Source organism: Anolis carolinensis, chromosome 2, assembly GCF_035594765.1.
Source record: "Anolis carolinensis isolate JA03-04 chromosome 2, rAnoCar3.1.pri, whole genome shotgun sequence".
Classification (NCBI taxonomy): Eukaryota; Metazoa; Chordata; class Lepidosauria; order Squamata; family Dactyloidae; genus Anolis; species Anolis carolinensis.
This window is the reverse complement of record NC_085842.1, coordinates 250112935-250135431: the sequence shown is the minus strand read 5'-3', so window position 1 is coordinate 250135431 and position 22497 is coordinate 250112935. Positions and strand designations below refer to the sequence as shown.

Sequence of the window (22497 nt, the reverse complement as noted above, 5' to 3'; positions counted from 1 at the left end):
GGCAAAATCAAATCAAAACAAAATTTCCTTTCTGCCAGTAATAAGACTGGCACGCCACGGCTTTTCTTCTTGATTTTCCCTTCAGTTTCACAGACAGCAGGGCTTCTTTCTGGATGGCTGTTAGAAATGACTTTGATGACCCCTGTGAGCCTGACATGATAAACACAGCCTAGTTTACCCTGGAAATGACTGATGAGACTGGGTCAGAGTATTCACCCACTGTAACATATCCATCAGGCTAGCGGCTGCCTGCGCTTCTTGTCTAAGCCACGGAAAGCATAATAAGTAGGCATTTCTGCAACTTGTTCAGCCATTCAAGTGTCAGTTACAGTTATTACTATAATTTAAAATATGTATTTAAAATGATTGCACTGGAAGACTTGCAACTGATCCCAGGCTATAACACAACATCTGGTGGTTAAACAATTAATTTGTATTTCAATGTTTATTACAAAGCTAATGGGGTTTGTTTGTATGTTATAAAGTGTCATTATGTCCTATAGAGACATATTTTAATTATTTTTTTTAAAGTTCATTGAAGACCTTATCATAAAGGCCCATGGATTCATCCCGCATTGGGGCGAATCCATGTGCTCCCAGTGAGGGTGTGGAGAATCCGGCACTCCATGCCCTGCATTGCCCACCTTACCATGCCCCTCACCCCGGGGGGGGGGGGAAGCGTCACCACCTGGCTTCCCCTCTTTGCTGGCAAGGCAACACAGGAAGGTGCTCATGTTGCTGTGGCAGTGGCGTGAGCCCCTTCCTCTCCCTTTTTGGTATGGAGTCTGTCCAGAAGTGACTGTGCATCGTGTGAAGGGCTCTGTGCTGAATTATAGGGGAAGCAGTAAACAAACACTACAGGGGTGTTAACACTTCCCTATGCGATACAAAGCTTTAAAATGTATATTTGGCTGGATTTACACTTTAAAATGTGCCTGTTCCAACTTACGTACAAATTCAGCTTGAGAACAAACCTGCAGAACCTATCATTTTCATAACTTGGGGACTGCCTGTATATTAATACATAGTATTACAAATAAAATAAACTGTATTCACAACTTTTTTCACCAGAAGTTAGGGGAAAAGAAGTAAACCCCAATAAGATATGTCATCTTCTCCAACTCTAGGCTTGAGTTTTTAACTGAAGCCTTAGATGGCATTCCTTTGAATGAGAGACGTCTTTGAAATACTTAAACTGTTTTGAATCCAGTTGTTTGTTTCAAGTAGAGTTGGCCCATTCAGTCAAAAGGATTTAGTCAAAAGGATTTCCCACAAATGTGGACAATCTTTTATGTGAGTAGGGCAAGTGAACCATCAATTTATTTGAATCATGGAAGTTATTCCTCTACTAGAATGCATTTTTTTACTATAAGACTGGGCCATCTTTTCAATCCTGAGGAGCTTAACATACTTTTAAACTGTCCTAGTTTGGCAAGGTTAGTCTCAGTTAACCCTCTGCCATCACACTTTTCAGCTGCTTTTAAAATGTCCCAGGGTGGTTTCAGACAGCACTTTAATGCGAGTGCAATTGAGTTTTAAAAACACGGTTGCACTCGCATTGAAATCCAACCTAACCCCAGAAAGCATGTGCTTTTCGGGGGGGGGGGGGGTAGTCCAAATGTCCTGCCGGGCTTTTCAGTAGCCAAATAATGTAGCCTTGCCTAGCCTGTGTGTTCTTTTGCCATCTTGGACACACACTGACATTACTTGTCCAAGTAAGTCCTGATTTGCATCTGTGAATTGTTGGTGAATATGAATGCTTTCCTTCTAGGGATACTAAGTAGAATCACTGAGCACAGAACAGTTAGAGGGAAGGGTCTTAACCTCCCATTGGTTTGAGGAAAGGGAGAGTTCCTTTTCACCCATCTCATAGTAATTTTGCCCAAGATTGCTGGGATAGGGATGCCATTATAACCTTCCTTCTGATCCGAGGATTCTTGCTCCAGAGAAGACAGTAAGAGATCCTGACAGGCCAATTATGGCACATGAAAGGGACATCTTATGTGTCCTCCATCCCAGGAGAATCATCCCCCACATAGTTGATTCTGGCAGATGGGAATACTAGGGCACTGGGAATACCAGGACACATTAGGGGAGGCTCTCCTCATATGCTCTCTTCCCAGCAAAATTAGGCAGCCTGAAGCCCATGAGGTAGTTGATTGACTGGATTGGCTAATAGCATTGAAAAAGAACATGGCAAGGAAAGGCACATGGGCTCCTCTTGAACAAAAGGTCAGGGCCTTGAAGCTGCCTGTCAACAGTTATTGTCTCTGCAGCAGACTGAGCCAACACACAGGTCACTGGATGGCTGACTTGGTTTTCCCTGCTAAGGTGAAGCACATTGCATTTTCCCTTAAATTACAGCAATTATTTCCATATATGCACATGGATTTTCTCAACTCTAATGCTGCATAAAAGGCCACCTTTTCTGAAACATTATCTATCAGTTATTTGGGGAAGGTGAAGGAAAACATGTGAGAAACAGTAACCTTTAAACCATTTTTAGATGCATCCAAAACTGTCCTTCCTTTATATCAGATTCCAGTGGATTGCTCAATTTTGGCTTATACACTTAAACATAGCTCTGTATCTATCAGTCAAGGACAAACTATAGGCTCAGATTTGAAACCACTTCTACTGAGCTTGATAATATTGCCAATCAAGGCTACATTGAAAAGACTTATAGAGGTTGAACACACCTTATCCGAAATGCTTGGGATCAGAAGTGCTTTAGATCTTCTTCAAATCCTGTAACGTCTATATTTGCATGCATGGGATGGGTCCCATGTCTGAACACAAAATTAATTTGTTTCATATACACTTAAACCCAAACTGGAACATAATTTTATACAATTTAAACAAATATTTTTGTACATGAAAAAAATCAATGTACACTAAACCATCAGAAAGCAAAGGTGGCAGTATCTCAACCACCTGTATGGACGGTTTTGAAGTATTTCAAATTTTGAAATTCTAGATAGGGGATTCTCTACCTGTACTGTGTCAAGTCTTTTAAAAGAAACATTGAAATGATTGCCATGTGAAAAGAGTAAAAACCTGAAACCAAGCCAAGCCCCTATTGTATCAATATTTTTATGGCCTGTTATCCCTTTAAGAGGCCCGTTGTTGTCCCCATTATTACAGATGCAGTCAGAAGCATAGTAAAGGGCTGTTCAAGATGGTTAAGAGTATTTTATTTCAGATTGATATCTGCAAAGACAGGGCTCCGGAGAGGAAGGGAGGGCAGGATCTCCTGCCCATCCTTGACTTAATGATTGTATTTCCAACCCTCTCCTGCCTAATAACATCATGTAGTGAAATAAAGGGTCCGTTCTGGAGGTAATTGTTATGAGGAGGAATATAAACAAGCCCCATTCTGCTGTATATTTACCATGGCGCATATTTATGAGTAGAGCTTAATTAAAAGTCGGGAACACTGGAGCTATTTTTTAACAGGATGCCTATTATCTGGTGTCAAATGCTTGCTTTTAATCACGCATTTTATATCATCGTGACCCAGATCACTGCCTGTGACATACGAGATAGCGTGTTGCCTTTCCAGAGGAGACGTAGCTGAGCTTGATGGATGTTTTCTCATTCCTAACCTCATTACGACTGGCTTCCCATCCATCTAATAAAATGCTATGATAGAGAGTGGGAAGGCGCTATAAATCATAATATTCCAGCCGCTTCTAGCAGATTCATTAGAAATGCTGACTATATATCTCGCAAACAGAAAGTCAACACACAAAGTAGGTTGCTGTGGCTTTCTTGCAGAGCATGAGGAGCTATGTTCCCTCAATTGCCTCCTTCCAATTGAGTTTCAGATTTTTTTAATGGCACAGATGACATCTTATAAAAGTATGGGCAAGAGGCTACATTGACCTGATTAACCCAATCAAGAGCCGGATGACTGTTGGTTTTGAGCCATGTTGTGCCCTGTTATTCCTTCAGATGAGACATATTTTCTGAATTCAATGCTCAAATACTACCATTGTTCCCTGAAAACCTCTCTCTGCGACCTCTCCCTCATGGGACCTTTTAAAATTCCTACTTCTTAGCAAAAGAAGGGGGATTTACTTATTTCCCATTGAACATTGACAGGGGTGTCAGAGGCTTTATGGGCAAGGGGAAGCTTTCAATTCTGCTCACTTTGTTCTGTGAAGCCGAAAGCAAAGAGGCTATCAAAGGAGAGAGTATCCAGACCTGTGTCTGAAGCTGAAGGACCAAGCCAGCTGTGAAGCCTGAAGCACAGCCTCTGAATTGGCTCCGGGGTCAAATTGTGTTTCCTCTCTTGGGCTCGCTTTGGAGGGGGAAAAAAGAGGTTTCGCGTGCTATAAAAAGGTAACAAGAGCTGTGATCTTTAGAAAAGGTAGAGGTCAAAAGGGGGAGAAGCACAATAAAGGAGAAGGAAAAATGAGAAGCCAGCTTTCCACGCCTCCCTCCCCACTCCCCTCGATACACTTCAAACTGCACTAGCCTTTGCTTGTTATGATCCCAGGTGTTTTTTAGAAGATCCCATGCTTCTGCTAGAACTACACAAAGCGGTTGGATTATCAGGGGCTGAAGGGGTAGCTTAAACAGCCGTGTGAAAATGAAAAAAGGCAGCCACTTTAGAAGCAGCATTCATCTAAATTGAGGAAGCCCTTGACCTACCTTGCTCTAGCATCTGTGAAATAGGGAAATGGAAAATCCCTTGAGAATATTCATGGTTTAAACATTACAATGGGAAAGTAAAAGGGAAGGAGCTGCAGCTAGGTCACAAAAGACTTATATCCATTCCCTGACATCTATAAGTAAAGATGGAAAAGAATCCTGCCTGAAATCATAGAAAAATGCTATCAGTCATTGTTAACAATACTGAGCTAGGCAGGCAGCAGCCAATTTATTTATTTATTTACTCTATTTCTATAGCCCCGTCCCTCCTAGCCTTTAGAAGAAAGGTAAAAACCTGGCTGTGGGATTTTAGTGAATAGGGCAGTGCAATAACAGATCTATAAATCTTCTTGGTGACTTGTGCTTTTAGAACCAGTGAGTATGCCAGCCTAAATACTTGTAAAGATGTTGCCCAAGGGGGATCCAGTACCTCCTTTTGCAGTGTTTTGACTGTCTGCATAATGGTGTCCGGTATGCTCTTTCTTCCTCAACCAATTGGCCACTAATTGACCACAATGTAAATTAGAAGAGCTTTGCCATGCCATCTAATGGCTGGCACGCATTGCCCTCCTAGACCTCCATTAGAATATGCTAATAAACCATTAATTAACTTTTCACCACTGGTAAACACAATCACATCCTATGTTCATATGAAAAATGCTTATCTGTGGATCCATCCCCAATGCCCTGTTTAAATTCGCATGCAATAATAATAATATTTTATTTCTAGACTGCCCTCTCTCCCCATAAGTACTCAGGGTAGTTTACATACATATAAAACAGGCAAACATTCGATGCCATGCTTAAAAACACACACAACAATCAAAAAATAAAAATGAGCATTAAAGAATTTATTATCACGGAGAATTAAAATTAAGCATAATAAGAAGTACAAATATTTAATTAAAACATGTTTGCACTAATAAAATATAATTGCACAGCAACATGTATCCTAAAACAGAAACTACTAGAATTTAAAAAGTGCCTAACATCAATTGTTATACCAATACAAGCCATAGTGGCCATAATAACCATAAAGTGCTAGCTGTAACAGCCATAAAGTGCTAATTAGAACATGCTAGTCCTCCTCTTCTCTATATGGTAAGGTACATAAGTGTGTTTTCAAAAGTTTTTTGAAGGAGAGGAGGGTGGGGGCCATTTTTATTTCTTTAGGGAGGGAGTTCCAGAGGTGGGGAGCGATCACGGAAATGTCCCCCTCTCTCGTTCCCACCAACTGTGTTTTTGATGGGGGTGAGACTGAGAGTAGGACCTCCTCCCCTGACTGTAGTGTACCAGATGCTCTATATAGGGAGATGCGGTTAGACAAATACCCTGGACCTGAACCATTTAGGGCTTTATAGGTAATGACCAGCACTTTGCATTTAGTTTGAAAGCGGACTGGCAACAAGTGAAGCTGCCGTAACACGGGAGTGTTTCTCTCCCTGTACAGAGCCCCAGTTAGTAACCTGGCTGCCATTCTCTGAACTATCTGTAGCTTCCGAACTATCTTCAAAGGCAGCCCCACATAGATGGAACAGTAGTTCAAATGGGATATAACTAAGGCATGGACTACCATGGCCAAGTCAGGCACCTCAAGGTACGGGGGGCAGCTGGTGCACAAGTTTAATTGTGTGAAGGAGGCCACTGCCAACACCTAAAGTTACAGGGTCAGTGATGAGTCCAGGATCACCCCCAGACTTTGAACCTGTGCCTTCAGAGGGAGTATGACCCCATCCAGCACAGGCTGTAACCCTATATGCTGTTCTGCCTTGCAACTGACCAGGAGTACCTCTATCTTGTCTGGATTTAGTTTCACCTTGTTGGTCCTCATCTAGTCCCTTTCTGATGACAGGCACAGGTTCAGGTCCAGAATGGCATTCTTGGCTTTTGGTGGAAAGGAGTAATAGAGTTGGGTGTCATCAAAGCAACAAGGAACTGTGAGTCTGGGGGGGGGGGGGGGAGGGACCCACCAGTGTACAAGCAAATTGTTCAGCGCCCAGCAGTCCAATGTAAACCTGCATCAAACTGTATTTCTCATCCATGCGGAAGCATACTAACACTGGGCCTTATTATCATGGGAAGATGAGATATCAATAGTTTTTGTTGACTCTTTCTAGTCTTTAGTTTCTAAATTGGTGATAGGCAATTAAATCAATATTCCACTTCAGATTAAATCTACTTCTCTTTAGCAATATTAAGACATAACTGAATTGCTTAATTATTATAACTTAATAGAGGAAACTAATATGTTGTGACAATTAAATCAATAGATCAATTAATATCATTTCATTGTCCCAATAGGGACCCAGATGGCTCACAGCATATTTTTTTTGAAAGCAACACTCACTTTTAAAAATTAATTTTATTGAATTTTTCACATTCAATTAAAATTAAAAGAAAAAACACAAAAAACCCAACTGTGAACTCTAATATAATGGGGTGGGATATTATGGGTTTTTGATTTAGGGTTCACAGCATATATTAAAACAAAGTACAGCTTTAAAATGTGATAAAAAGTTAAAAAGACCGAATTAGATTAAAAATACTAATTTAAAATTTTATAATACAGGTAATGGTTTTTTTCCTGACATTAAGTCTAGTCGGGTCTGACTCTGAGGGCTAGTGCTCATCTCTAAGCCAAAGAGACGGTGTTGTTGGTAGACACCTCCAAGGTCATGTGGCTGGCATGACTGCATGGAGTGCCGTTACCTTCCCACCGAAGCAGTACCTATTGATCTACTCAGATTTGCATGTTTTTGAACTGCTAGGTTGGCAGAAGCTGGGGCTAATAGCGGGAGTTTACCTTGGTCCTTTCAGTCTGCAAGTTCAGCAGTTCAGCGGTTTAACCCGCTTCACCACCGGGGGCTTCTTAAAACTATATGCAAGTATTTAAAAACATAACATTGAAAAGAATGAAAAGCACTTGCCTATTATTAAAAGATCCTTAGCACAACCAGTGAATCATCTAAAGCCAGTTTAAATGAAAAAATAAAATGTCACCAGTGGTAGGACTGTATGGAGGGGATAAGAGCTAACCTCATGTGGAAGAGAATTTCACTCATTGGAATCAGCCACTGAGAAGGCCTTCTCATGGATTTTTTCAGACATAAGATCCTGGAGCAATGAAAGGACCAAGAAAAAGCATTCCACAATCTCAAAACTTCGAAGGACTAACAATTGGTTCAAAGTGCAAATTGAGCAGAAGGGAGGAAGGAGGAAATGGAAACTTCCCAGTGGTCTCAAGTAAAAGTAAATTACTGCAGCCTCTCCTGCTTTTTGCAACATACTATCCCACAGCTTGTGGCTCAAATTTGTGAGTGAAAAGAATAATAATAGCTTGTAAAACACAAAAGGAGATGTTTTTCTTGAGAAGATGCAGTCTGAATGCTAACACCGGCTGGAATGTGTACCAGTTGTTCACAATCCTGCTTTTTCACAGATATATTCTACTTACTTAAAAATGGGATCAATACTGTAGAGAATTCCTGATTTGGAAGTTTTCCTTTTCCCTTTAGTTCTGATATTTCTTCATTTGTAAAATTTGCACAAATCTTCTCTTTTAAGTCTTCATTTTATTGGTTTTCTTCTCTCCATTCTACTTCCTATTGATTATCTAATCCACTGCATGCAAGAGTAAAATAAAGTGAAGTGAAGAGCTGTACAGTGCCACAAGAAAGATGCTACCACTTGTAGAGGGTTTTATACTCTACTTGGTTTGGGGCATATTTCCTCCCAAGTCTCTCCACTGGGGTCATATATATATTTACCTAATTAGACCAATGGGAAAGACTGAAATAGATGGGGCGGACAGAAGGCCAGATGTTCTTAGTCTGCCTCAGGATCATTCTTCTCAGTTGTGCACTGCTTGCTTATATATTGATGTGGGGTACATGGTCCTTTGGAAATATGTTGTGGCAATATAGAATAAAATCTAAAATGTATATTAGGAGACAGCATATGTTTGCTCCAAGGCAGAACTACATATTTTATCATACTACCTTTCCTTCAAAAGCAATCTGAGAAGCAGCCCTTTTACTATGATAATCAGTTACTGTGATAATTGGTAATGTGGGATAATCACCTCCTTCAAGGAAACATTCTAGTGATGATATATTTTGAAATGTGCTCTGTTCTTATTGCATATGCAGTGGCTGTGACAAGCAATATTTTTCCAACTTGGGCTGTCAGATCTAGCATCCCCCTAAATATTATTTGCATGTATTTGCATGTCATCAATGTAGCATTTGTGCAAACTCTTTTTTCCTCTGTTTTTTTCTCACACATTTTTGCATCATAGTACTTAAAGATAAATATATCTTAAGATGCATTTATTCTGAAGCCTTATCAGTTACATGACACTCAGGCAAGGCTATAGATTTGAGCATAATTTAGAGAGCTTCTCTAAAGAGTGCAACTGGTTTGTGGCAAGCAAAGCCAACCGGAATTTCTTGTTGTTGCAACAGCAATCTCCATTTTTTATCTCCAAAGTGTGGGGCTGCTAAAATTCAAAAGTTTCATGAAATGTGATGTAAGCCACTGAAAATGACTAATGAGGAACGGAATCTCAGGATTGTGGTGGATAGTTCAGTGTAATTTTGACTCAGGGCCCATCCAGATAGGCCCATATCTCAGGACCTGTCTGGGTTTTTTTCCAGGGGCATCCAAATGAAATAATTTGGAACAATTATTAATTGTTATTAATTGTTGTTAATATTTTTGTTCTGAATTAATAAAACACCCAGATCTGGGTCTTAGCAGGTGTGAACTCTGTGTGTATTGGGCTTAGGGACTGTGCCACACGATTCTTGGATCCAATCCAGACAGCCATCTTGGGTTTTGGGCACCCCCCCCCCCCCCAAACTCAAAATTTAGGTCTTAAAACCTACCTAAAGCTGCTGCCAGACACGGAGCCGACTTGGAGGTTCTTCTGGCTCACCAAAATGGCACATGAGGAGAAGGGGAGGGGGGAGGGATTTCTTTAATCCATTTTTGCCTGCAATTTCCTGCTGTCTAGAAGTGCCCTCAGTGTTTGGCTGCTGTAAAAGAGTCAAATGATGTATTGGAGATATTAGGAAAGGAATTGAAAACAAAATTTGGAATAAAGTGCATAAAGATATCTAGTCTAACAACACACAGAACAGTTTCAATAAGTGAGCTTCCAAAAGAACATTTATTAGCTACAAGTAATTGATTGCTTTCAAGTTCTGATTCTAAATGCTGCTTTTGAAGTTGAACATATCTATAGTATTTGTTGGAAAGCTAATTTCTTGTAGTCTGCTCCACTTTTGTGATACTAAGGCATAACTGAATTGTATTATTATTGTAATTTAATAGAGGAAACTAACATTTTGTAGTTAGCTCTGCAGTATGGCCTTTCTATCCTTCAAGTGACTGGCTTGACCTTGAAGGAGCTGGGTGTGGCGATGGCCGACATGGAGCTCTGGCGTGGGCTGGTCCATGAGGTCACGAAGAGTCGGAAGCGACTGAACAAATAAACAATGGCCTTTCTAAGTGGCAGTGGAAGAATATGATATGGTATTCCTTACATTGCACTGTTATGTGTAGTGAATGAGATGGCTGGGAAGAAGGGCTTTTTGTAGAGCTTTTTGTTCAGCAGGTAACTACTTTAAAAACAGGAAAGTACATGGGTTTTAAATGAAAACTGTAATTAGCTATTTATTATAATAGTAAAGGGGTGCCCCGATCTACCCCTCAGGTTGAGATAACGTGACTTGCTTAAGGTCACCCAGTGAATTTCCATGGCCAAAAGGGGATTTAGTATTCCAGAGCTGTATTACAGCACTCAAACTACTGCACCACACTGGCTTTCGATTGGTGAATTACAATTGTGTTTATTGGATTTATGACATTGCAACTCACTTTGTGTCATTGCAGAAGTTGGAAATCGCTACCAGCTGTGTAATGATACCCTCTCCCCCTGGCCCACCCAAATCCACCTATTTGCTGCTGCAGCTCTTTGGAATCTAGGCATTACCTGGTTGGTAGAGAGTGGTGGATGTTGCAGAATGCATCCAGCTATAGGAAAATGACACCATATGCAAATAGCTTCAGAGGACTCATATAGAACTCTGTGGATTTTTGTCAATGCATGAGCAGCTATAGAAAATTCACTGGAAGCCTGTCTGCTGCTCTTACTGTTCACAACTGACTATTTCCTGGTCTATAGAGAGCAGGAGACACAGAGCAGACACAACTGGGAAAAGTTTTGTCAGGAGGGAGTTTGTTGGAATAATGTGAACCTATGATAGTCTCCCATCTTCTGATGTAAAATCATGACCAAAGATAGAGGCAGTATATATATCCCAGCTAAATTACTAACATAGCTTTATGTTTTCTTGGAATTGAGTATTGTAGATACTGTTAAATACACATCGTTCTTGCTTTGACATATGCATTTTGGATTCAATTAACCTGAAAAGTAGTCTAGGGGCCCTTCTACACAGCCATATAACCCAGAATATCAAAGCAGAAAATACCACAATATCTGCTTTAAACTGTGGTATCTGAGTCCGCATTGCCATATATCCCAGTTCAAAGCAGAAAATGTGGGATTTTATTCAGCTGTGTGGAATAAGGGGCCTAGATCAATGCTTCTTAAACTTTTTAAAGATGTATAAAATAGGTATAAAAATGAAACATTTACTAATAACAAAGCAGCATTTGCAAAGCTTGCTAAGCAGTCTGAAGTACAGATGAAGCATTTTCTGCAGAGTCCACTTTTTTTGTGTCAGGAGTAACTTGAGAAACTGCAAGTCGCTTCTGGTTTGAGACCACTGTAAACACAGCATGCTGTTGCTAATAGATTTGTGTAAATGAGTAACATTTAGAAACCTTTTACTGTTGCTAAATTTTTCGTGATTCCAGGATTGAGCTAAGGGGACCCCATTTGGGATTGGGACTCACAGTTTAAGAAGCAGTTCTATTCACCACCTAGGGTGCATTTTGGGACATTAAAAAGCCCTAGAGGCTCAATTCTGAGCAATGTTGATGGTACTGCTCTACAGGCAAATTAGCATGGATGATAAATTTGAAAACCGAGATCCCATTTGAAATAGAATGTCTTTCTTAAATGAGATAACTTAGGAAGTAATAAACTACATGCAAAATAAAATAATAAGTAAAATACTGCTATTCTTTCTCTTGGACTTAATATGAGCCACTTGGGTGCCCCTAATGAAATGAGTGAAGACCCAGCCCTGACAGCACATTCTACAGTTCTTTAGTAATCAATAATACATATCCCCTCAGATCCAGCAAAGTAGGTTCTCTAGTCATAACTGAACCACTGTGGTAAGGAATGCATAAACCTCCTCAGAGCGGAATATTAGCACAAACATCCCAGTCATCAAATGGATTGGCTGTCCATCATATACACTGAAACAGATCTCGAACTCATAGAGAATTTCTACGCTGTGAGATGTATAATTGATAGACATGATTCTCTCTCTGATTATATATTTTCAGAAAGGATGAGGAGGAAAGGATGAAGGAACAGTCCTATGATGTTAGGCATGTAGATCTGCAGTAAGGCTGCATGGTAATTAAATACGCTGGCTACTGCAGATACTTACATATATGGTTAAGTTAGACTCAGGAAATAGAGTTGTAACATATAAGTTACAAAGTTTAGTTTTTTGAAAATTGCATATTCTCCCAAGTCTCCCAAAGACCCCATAAATGATTTTTAAATTACATTTTTTCGCACAAATAGACCCAATGTGCCTAAAAACATCACATGGAGGAGCACTGTGCCTAAAAGCATCCCTAGTGACATCCAGTAAAACACTACCAAATCATGAGAATTGGCTGAAAAAAGCTGGCAGTGGTCACTTTCAGGAAGTGTGATCTGGCAGATGACCAAAACATTGTTCCATCATACTTAGAGTTATGTGGAACATTGCGTACTGTAATAAAATGAAACAGAATTTAAAACTTATTTAATTTTAAGGAGGTTTCAATGGCATTTTAAAAGCACCTATGTCACTAATGCACCAGATTTACCATTGGCCCACCAAAAGTCTGCTAAGTACGTACTTCAATATTTTTTTTGCTTTATTCAAAGTGCTGACAAATATGATGTGCCAAACTGAAGAACCTTTTACTATTTTGAAAGGATGCTTCATCAGTGTAAGAGCTAGATATACAATATATGACAACAAGGAAACGGTTTTGCAAAATGGGCTCTGTATTTTAATAAACTCTTTCCATCATATGATATAATGCATCATGTGATATTCCATTAACTTAAGTAACTAAATGTAAAGAAAACCATCAATTCTATCCTTTCTGTAGCTACCTGCTCCCTAAAAAGAGATCTAAAAAGAGCCAAGCCAACATTGTATATTGATTATGTAGGCCAGCAGGAAAATTCAAGGAATTTACTAATAAGTCTCAAATGATTTTGTTGGATGAAATACTATGTTCATTTCATACCCTGTTATTAAAATAAAATATTTAAACCAAAGCTTATAATGCTTGACTCATCTTTATAAATGTCAAAGTGACTCTATTACATGTGGGAGACAAGAAATTTGCAGGAGCAGGAGGAAACATTGTGGAAGTTTGGGGGACATACATTTTAAAGAATTTAATTTTAAAAATGATTCCTAAAAATATTATTACAACATTCTGTTACCCACTGCTTGAGAGATATGAGTAACGGGAATGAGTGATGTATTCCTTGAGAAAATTACCATGTAAAGAAGCAGCATATTATTATTCTTAGTGATGTTTCCATGCTCTGCTCTGTGAATTTCTCCTGAACTCTTCTGTTGTGGTTTCTTTATAGTACTGTTTTCATCTAGTGGAGTAAATAAGAGACATGACACAAGAAATGGATTTAACTTGAGCCACATTTGGTTAAACACTAAACAACATTAACCAGAATCTGGAAAGAATGCTGAAAAAATATGCCCAAAAACAGTATAAGAGGAGGCAAAATGCATGCCCCATTCCCCAGACCCACATCAATGTTGATGTAAATAAGGTGCTAACATTCCAAACCAGGTGAGGGCTGAACAATATTAAATAATATCATTTTTTCCCCTGCTCATCTCTCCTCATATTACAATGTAAGTACAAGCATATCTTTGTAGGAATCAATTTATCCAGCCATTGTTTTATTTAGAGTTTACCTTTTCCACATCTGGGATTCAAGGAGCCCTTCTACATGAATCCATAATTGGGCCTGATCTGGCATTCCAGCTGGAGCGGCCCTAGGTTTTTTCACTATGTACGCAAACCTAGGGCTGCCCCCCCCCCCAAATTACGCCCCCCTAACTTACCGTCGGCAACGGCGGCAGCGACGGCGCTCTCTCCAGCCGCGGAACTCCAGGAAGTCCTTGCTATTCTCGTGAGATTTTGTGAGATTTCGCGAAATCTCACGAGAATAGCAAGGACTTCCTTGTTCTGCAGCGAGCAACCCAATTGTCGTCACCACCGCTGCCACCGCCGCGAGAGCGCCCAGCAAGGGCTTCCATTATGAACCGGCCTTGCATGCCAGACAACAAATATGACCCAATTGGAGTCCACACAAGAACTCCCTCAGCTGTCTCATAGGCAGGAAGGAGTCCTTACTACCAAGTTATGCCAAACATGGTTCAGCATCAGCACTGATAGGCAACCACTCCACATGCCCCCCCCCCGATGTTGCAGCAGTCTCCAGCTGTGACATAGCACCTATCTTTTTACTGATGTCAGAGCAACTGCCAGGAACAAGGTGCTGTATATGTTATGTTGAGTCAGGGGACTGCCACAACATGGGGAATTGGGCGAGGGGGGACAAGACACTACCATCCCATGCCCTCAAGCTATCCGAGTCTGTGGAATGTAGGATGGCAGTCAGGACAGTTAAGACTAGTTCAGGTTGGGTACTATCCCAGCTCTTCTTACAACCTTTCAGTCAGGTTAAAGCCCACATCCTGGAGCAGGATTTTGTTATTGAGAAATTGACACCTCTTCCCAAAATAATAACTTAAATTAAGTCTCTGGAGCATGTTATGAATACACACATACACACACACACACACACACACACACTGGCTCAGACAAGTATATCTAATAAAGTGATGATTATTTTTTATCATACCATAGCTATTCATATGTGCATCTGCATTCTACAGTGTAGAATTAATGCAGTTTGACAGCACTGTAACTGGCATGATCAATGCTATGGAATCCTGGGATTTGTAATTTGGTGAGGCACCAGCACTCTTTGGCAGAGAAGGCTAAAGTCTGTGTAAAACTATGATTCCATAGGATTGAGCCATAGCAGTTAAAGTCTGCATTAATTCTACAGTGTAGATGCACTCTCAGTCCAGCTCTTTGTTTTGCATCCTTTACAGTTTTAAATAATGATTTTGCTTAAAATGCCATTTCAGAATTTGATAGATGAACATGCACTGTCCAGGAATGGTTGGCAGACAGCCAGTGGTAATCTTTCTATTCTGAAAGCCAAATGCATGATGCAGGCATCCCGGTAGGATCTTAGATTATGACTGGCTGTTACATTTAGTAATTGGGGATAGTTAGACACTCCTTGGTGGTCCCATGACGGAGAGGGAATATGAATCCTAAGGGCAGGAAGACAGAGTTTTATTTGTATAGAAATGTATACTCCATCTGTCCATATATCTCGGTCAATATCCTCCCTCCCATGAGCTCAGTAGCATTTTCTGCCAGTGAAAAATAAGGCAGATTAAATAAAAAGGTATTTCTATTTTCATTACTATAACACCTCCTCAAGTGCTTCTCTACAACACCTCTTCTAAGGGAACTTTTGAGTAAGTCACCTTTAGCTGGCTATGTGAAAGAAGAATGTTTTCCTCAAGAGGCAAGTTGGAAAGTAAAGCTATAAATCTCTGGAAATAATCATTTAAAATGGCAGGAGTTCCTCAGTCGTAATTAGAGGATTGAGTAACCAAACAAAAGGAATGTGAACCACCTCTTCTGGTAATAATCTTTTCCTCGTTCCTCCTCTTCCTCTACTATGCCTATTTTCATTTGTCTTTCTGTGCTCCTTGCCAATTTGTAAGTCATATTGAACACTTGAATTCAACTGAGTTTTTTAAAGATTGGAATGTGGATATGAAGAAAAAAGCTTGTTCTCTCCAACTCTTGTTATCAACTTTAGAATACAAAGGATTCTAAAGCATTACTGATAATATACTGGGTGCTTTTTGCCATTGTAAGCTTTGAGAGTACAGCATATGTAACTTTGGAGACTGTAATTTTCCTACTATTAAGAGTTGTTACTATTATGTCTGCTTGTGTTGTCAGTTGAGGCACAATGATTTTTGAGCACAGATTTATTGTAGGTTTCATCACCAAGCATTTATGTTTCATCACATCTTTTCAACAATTTTTTCTATAAATGTCTCACGCTGGTTAATTGTGCCCTTACACTGTCTGTACATCATTAAGATATGGCAATTAGGTATATTTCGTTGGGCTATACATGGCTGTATTATATTCTCAGCAAGATTGCTGTGCCACCCACCTCTACAGGTGTTTGAAACTGGCTTTCAAAGCAGAACGCTAAAATGCTTATATGTAACCTACCCGGTTTCTTCTCTGTGACCCACACACCTGCTCTGTAGCTGTGTGATATATAATCAAAAGAGTGCAGGTGCTGACATGATGAATGAAGCCTTTCCTTTTAGTGTGCTGCCAGTCTAATTCAGGAATGATGTACAGTGGGTGTGATTGAAAAGATCTCTCTCTAATTATGGTGATTTCTTTGGGCCATATTGAAGATTTGCCTTTTCATTATTTACACTGTTCCGTCTGGCTATAATATTTCTGTCTGCCAATGACAATTACATTGCTCTTGACTGGTGCCGTTCAGCAGCGTGTGATATCTTGAAGAAGTCAGGTTGTATCACATATCTGAGGCAGACATATTAATGCTTGAGCTCAGAAGTGCAAACGATGTAACAAGATTAGATAGCACCAATATAAAAGACCAACCCTCAGCCAATGAATAACCACGAAGCAGCTAGATGACAAGTGTCAATTATTTATAGGTACTGCCCGATGTTTTATTAATACCTTGGAGCCTTTCCCTCCTTAAACATATGTGCAGTCTCTCCCTCCATCTCATGTTTACTGCTTGACTTAAAAGAAGTAACATCTTTTTTCCCCAAGAAACTTTAATCTCAATTGCCACTAAATGATCTGCCAGAAAAGTGGGAACAGATAATCTTAAAAGTAATCCCTTAAAAGGAAAAAAGAAAAACAGCCTTTGGAAAACACAGCTCCATTTATGAACACATTTTTGTGGAATTCAGATAACTCCACTTATAGTTATTTATGACTTTTTTCATTTCTCTTCTTTCTCAAGACAAGGAAACAGATTATAAAAGACAAGAGACAACTGAAGGTGAATCATTATTTAACATCTTGGATGTTGTTCTGGGTAGCAGTTAGAAATAGTTCAAACAAAGGCTTCCAAAATAGAAAATAACATCAATCTTCCAGCTGAACATTTTGCGAATATACACAAACCTATTTACAAATCATTGGGCTTACATTCAGTTCTCATAAAGCTTGGTGCAGGATCATGAGGTTGGACTTCTTGATCGTAACAAGACACACCTGTCATCTACCTTAGCCAATTGCTTTGCTTATGAAATTTCCCTGAGGCTGTAACGTATTGGTTTAACTGGGAAATGTTTTCTGTCTCCTCAGATTTACTCAACATGGTTACAGAAATTAAAAATCTGCCCAAAACTATCAACATTCTCAAACCAGCACATCAATATAACTAGCCCAAAGCTCTGGAGATAAAAAGAGTTTCATTTGATTATAAAAAGTCTGCAATGAAAGGTTTGGATGAATCTTCCCAGAAAAGAAGTTCTACAACCTTGAACTGTGGCAAAGGATGCTGAGGTTTTTGTTTTTCCAGTACTACCATGACAGACGCAAGAAAATCATAATACTTAGGTATATCTATGGTTTCAAAATTTTAGACTTCAGTATCTCCATGGCCACTATCCAGCCAACAGATTCAAGGTCAATTTACTTCAATGCGGTAGTTAAATACGACAGCATTAACAGCATAATTTCTTCTCAGGTAAAGAGAAAATTTGTCATGGGTTTTAAGAGACTTGAGGCCAATTCTTAAGAGGCACAAAATATAGCCCTAAATTGCATCATTGCCAGACAGGGGCATTGCCAACTGCAGTTCTGGTGGGACAGTGGCCTTACAGTCCAGTTGTGTCAAAGCCATTTCAGCACTGCTGAGAATGAGGCCAGATTCTACCCTCCCAGAACCCCTATCCCCCTTCCCAAAGACAGAAAATCAGCACTTACCTCATCTCAAGCTGCCTTGCTCAACCACATGGTAGCAACCAGGAAGTAAACAAGCAGGAGCTCAGATAAGTACTGATTTTCTGTCTTTTTTGGAGATAAAATGGGGGGCGGGGGGGAGGGACAGCCATCCTGCTTCCCCAGGGTGTCTGAGTCCAGGAGATGTAAGCCACTCTTAGTCCCCCTCGGGGTGAGAAGAGTGGGATAGAAATATATTAAATAAATAAATAAAATACACTGGCGCTGGAGACACAGGTCCAAGATTCTACATAGGAATTTTGGATGCGTGTTCCCACTGCCCCAACACAAGGGAAGATACGAATCCTGATGCAGGATCCCAACCTTCTTCTGTGCTTTTTTAATCCAGAGTACAGCCGCATTAATTGTCTTACCCCAGGTTAACTCTCATAAACCCGCATCCATCCACAGAAGGCATGCAGGCTTATGAGAGTTAACCAAGGGTAAGACACAACCCCCATAATGCATTAAATGGCAGTGTAGAAGTGCTCTGAGATGTTAAGGCTTTGAATGCAATTTCCTGCTTCTTGGAAGGGGGTTGGACTGGATGGCCCATGAAGTCTCTTACAACTCTATGATTATATGAAAGGCATTCTAAGACAATAGAAATGGTGATTACTGCAACTGCTTTCTTTAATGCTTGTCCATGATACAGAGTAGACTATTTTAAAATCAGTTCTGCCTATATTCTTGGTATTCTTGGCATGGGGCGGGGTGTTATCAGTATGCTGAAGGCACCCAAATATACTTGTATTTCTCCATGCCTTCACAAAAAGCTTCAGCTAAGGATAGTGTGTTTCCTCTGAATGAATGCCTGGAGGAGGTAATGGGCTGGATGATGAAAAGCAAATTGAAACTGAATCCAGACAAAACAGAGGTGCTTGCCATCAAGGGTCCTAATCTGGGGATGGAGACATGTCAGCCATTCGCAGCTTGGGAGTGATCCTGGATTTGTCTCTCCAAATGTCAGCCCAGGTAGATGCGATGGTCAAGAGTACTTACTATCAGCTTCAGCTGTTATGCCAGCTGTGCCACTTCCTGGATTTGGAGAACCTTAAGATGGTAGTGCATGCTCTGGTAACCTCAAGGCTGCACTTCTGCAATGCACTTTACATTGGGTTTCCTTTGTACCAAGTTCAGAAACTCCAGTTTCCTGTAGCCAAATTGGTTACAGGAACATCTAGGATTTAACACATCGCACCTATCCTAATATCACTCCACTAGCTGCCAATTAGTTTCCAGGCAAAGTATAAGGTGTTGGTTTTGACTTTTAAAGGCCTACATAGTTCGGGTCCAGGTTACGTACAGCATCGCCTTTGACCATATAATCCAGCCTGAACACTGAGGTCCTTTGGGGGGCACCTGCTCCAGCCTGCCAGAACTTGACTGGCAACCACCACCCAGAGGACCTTTTTATCGGCTGCCCCACAACTGTGGAACGACCTGCTAGAAGAGCTCCGACAGCTGGAGTAGCTGTTAGAATTTAAGACACAAGTGAAGACCTATCTTCTGGCAGGTCTACCCAGTTTTAATGATGCATTTTAAACTTCCACTCTATGTCTAACATTTGTTTTGTGTATTCTAATATGTATTTTATGGAAATATGTTTTAATAGGTATATTCTGCAGAGTGGTTTTAAATGATTATGTGTTTTGATTATGTGTTTTAACAATGTTGTAACCTGCCTTGAGCTGTGAGGAGAAGCAGGTAAGAAATAAAATAATAATAATAATAATAATAATAATAATAATAATAATAATAATAATAATTAGCCGGTTTTACTTGGATAGTTTCCAGGTGATACGATATTTGCTTGACTACAGGTACATCTACACTGTAAATTGAATGCAGCTTGACACCACTTAAATTACAATTCCTCAATGCTATAGGATCATGGAAATTTCAGATTGGTGAGAAACCAGTACTACTTTATAGAGAAGGCTAAAGACCTTGAAAAGGGACAACTCCCATGATTCTATAGTGTTGAACCATGACATGTAAAGTGATGCCAAGCTACATTATTTCTACAGTGTAGATGCACCCAAAATCTCCCAGAATCTCCAAGTCACCATGATAACTGGCCTAGAAGGTTCTGGAAGTTGTGCACCAAAAAGTAACTTTTCCAAGGTCTTTTATATTTTATTTAACCTCATTTGGTTAGACAAGTAACAGAAAGAAGAAAATAGAACTATCAATGTGGAGTTACAAAAACTGAGGATTTTAATAGCACTTTAGTTTAATAGCAAAATAGTTTGGTTTATGTACAATTTGTGAACTAAGATACCCAAATTGGACATAAATGGTTTGCTGGGTTTTAAGAGATACCTAATGAAATCACCTTGTTTACTTATTCTGTCATTGAAAGGCAAAAGAAAATTGCTTCCTTGTTAAAAACTGAGAGATTTCATTTTCAGGACTACTTAAATGCTGAAAGAGCATCCTTTTTCTGATTGCACCTTGTTTACTGCAGTAGGGGAGAAAAATAAATTTCAGAGCCACTTACCAATAAAGCAAAACCCTTCAGTGCTCTTTTGTTGTTCTCATTTCTCATGATGTAATCTGCATCCCATTGAGGACAATATCTCAAATCCCATGGATTTTAATTATGCTGCTGTGTGCCCTTAGCATATGTACCTGTGATCAACACATACATTGTTAAAAATGTGTTTTTAAAATGGGGTTTGGCATGGAAAGTGGACAGTATTGGCCATTTAGAAATAGCCCATAAGTGCTACATTAGAGTGGCATTAATTATTCTGGCATAAAAAAGCTGGAAAAGCAAAATAAATATACTTAATGCAGACAGAATCTTTGTGACTCTAATTGCCAGAGCACAGTGAGACCTTTCAAATAATAAGTCCTTAAATAATGAATTGATATGGAAGGGAATAATGACACCCAGGTGTGAAACCTTAACCTGAGAGCTGAGCGGCATTCTCAATGACATAATTGCCTTTATTACCATATTCTGGTGGAACACAAGGTTTTGAGTCATGGAAATTGGATTGAAATGAAAGAAAGAAAATATTCAACTATAGAAGTGAATGTTAAAGCAAGCATATAGAACAAAGTCCAGATAACCTACTTGCTCATAAAAAACTGAAACGAGTCTTAGCAATTATGTGTGAATTTAAAGAGAAGGCAATTTTTGATTCTCTCCCTCCACTTCCACCTCTTTCTTATAAAAGCAAGAGGGGGGAAAGGCTTGAAGAATGAGAAACAGAGATATAACCTTCTTACATGGCTCTTTCGGTAGAATGACATCTTGTTCTCTTAAGATGCTTTGGTAGTGAACAGAAAAAGCCGAGGATGAGACAGAATGCCCAGTCCTCTGCAGGCATACACTTCTGAATGTGTGAAGAGCTCTCTCAGAATTATGTCCAGAATTTAGGACGTTATCACAGGGAATCCTAAAATGGGTCTGTCATTGCTTGAGACTAGAGTATGCCTGGCTAGCCCCTGTTGTTATAATGCCAAGCCTTTGTGAAAGTGCTTTGAGAAAGTTCATTGCATGTTTAGCTTATCACAACTGCAGGGACCGAACTCTTCCCAAGCCATGATTTCCTATCTTAGTTCGTACCCTCCTCCTTTGTTTTCTTGTATTTTCCATGAGAATTAGGCAACTCCAAGAGTTCACAATCTTGTGAGAATGGACTTTCACTCTGTGAGAGGTTCCCAACTGTGTATCTCTGTACTTCTGTGTTTTCAGTGTATCTAAACACAATCCTTATGAACACTTAAAATATTAATTAAAAATAAAGAAGCATTTTGCAATTTTCCAACCTTCTTTCACACAGACATACTTTCTGCCACTACACCAATTTGTTGACGTACGTTGCTGGGATTTTCCCTGGGACCTATGTGGAGAAAGGGATGATCTAGAATTCATATTCTCTATGGCCAGCCTACTAAGCATGGCTGCTTGAGCATCCTAGACCATGCAATACTAGAGAAGATGCTGGAAGTAATGGTGGTCTCCAAAACTGTCATTAGAAATAGAGGTAATCCCTTCACTGTCTTAGCATACTACCCTAAATACTTTAAACTGAATATGGGCCAACTGTAATTGTCCAGATGTTATTGGAATCTGACTATTGTTAGCATCAGCCACATGGCCCACAGCCAGGAATGATAGAGGCTCTAGTCCAGCAACATCTCGGTGGCCACACATTCCCCATTTGTATATTTCAATAATGTTCGGATGAAATATTTTTGGGGATGTTAAATACTGCCACTTTTTAAAAACTCACTGGTTTGTGACTTGCAGCATGAGATGCTTTTATGGGCACTGTGTTAACAAACTGTGCTCCATTAATCAACATGAGGCCAATGCCTATTAACCAAGCCAGTCTAGTCCAAGGCTTTAAAATGCCCATCTCATGCCAAGGCACGCAAGAGAAAGCACTGTTCCCCAGATATAAACTAGAATGATGTCTTTGGCTCTAGTTTGGACCTAATTTCTCATTGTTTGAGGACTTTTTGGGATAATTCATT

The 22497-nt window shown here is 39.8% G+C and overlaps 1 long non-coding RNA gene across 1 annotated transcript; it reads right to left on the bottom strand.

Annotated features, from left to right (window-relative positions):
- Positions 1-5492: 5492 nt before the first annotated feature.
- LOC134296626 (uncharacterized) lies at positions 5493-14050 on the bottom strand. Its single transcript, XR_010003421.1, has 4 exons — positions 13962-14050; positions 13371-13477; positions 9543-9692; positions 5493-8277 (listed from the first exon to the last, which is right to left on the bottom strand). It is a non-coding gene; the product is annotated as an uncharacterized LOC134296626 (long non-coding RNA).
- Positions 14051-22497: the final 8447 nt, after the last annotated feature.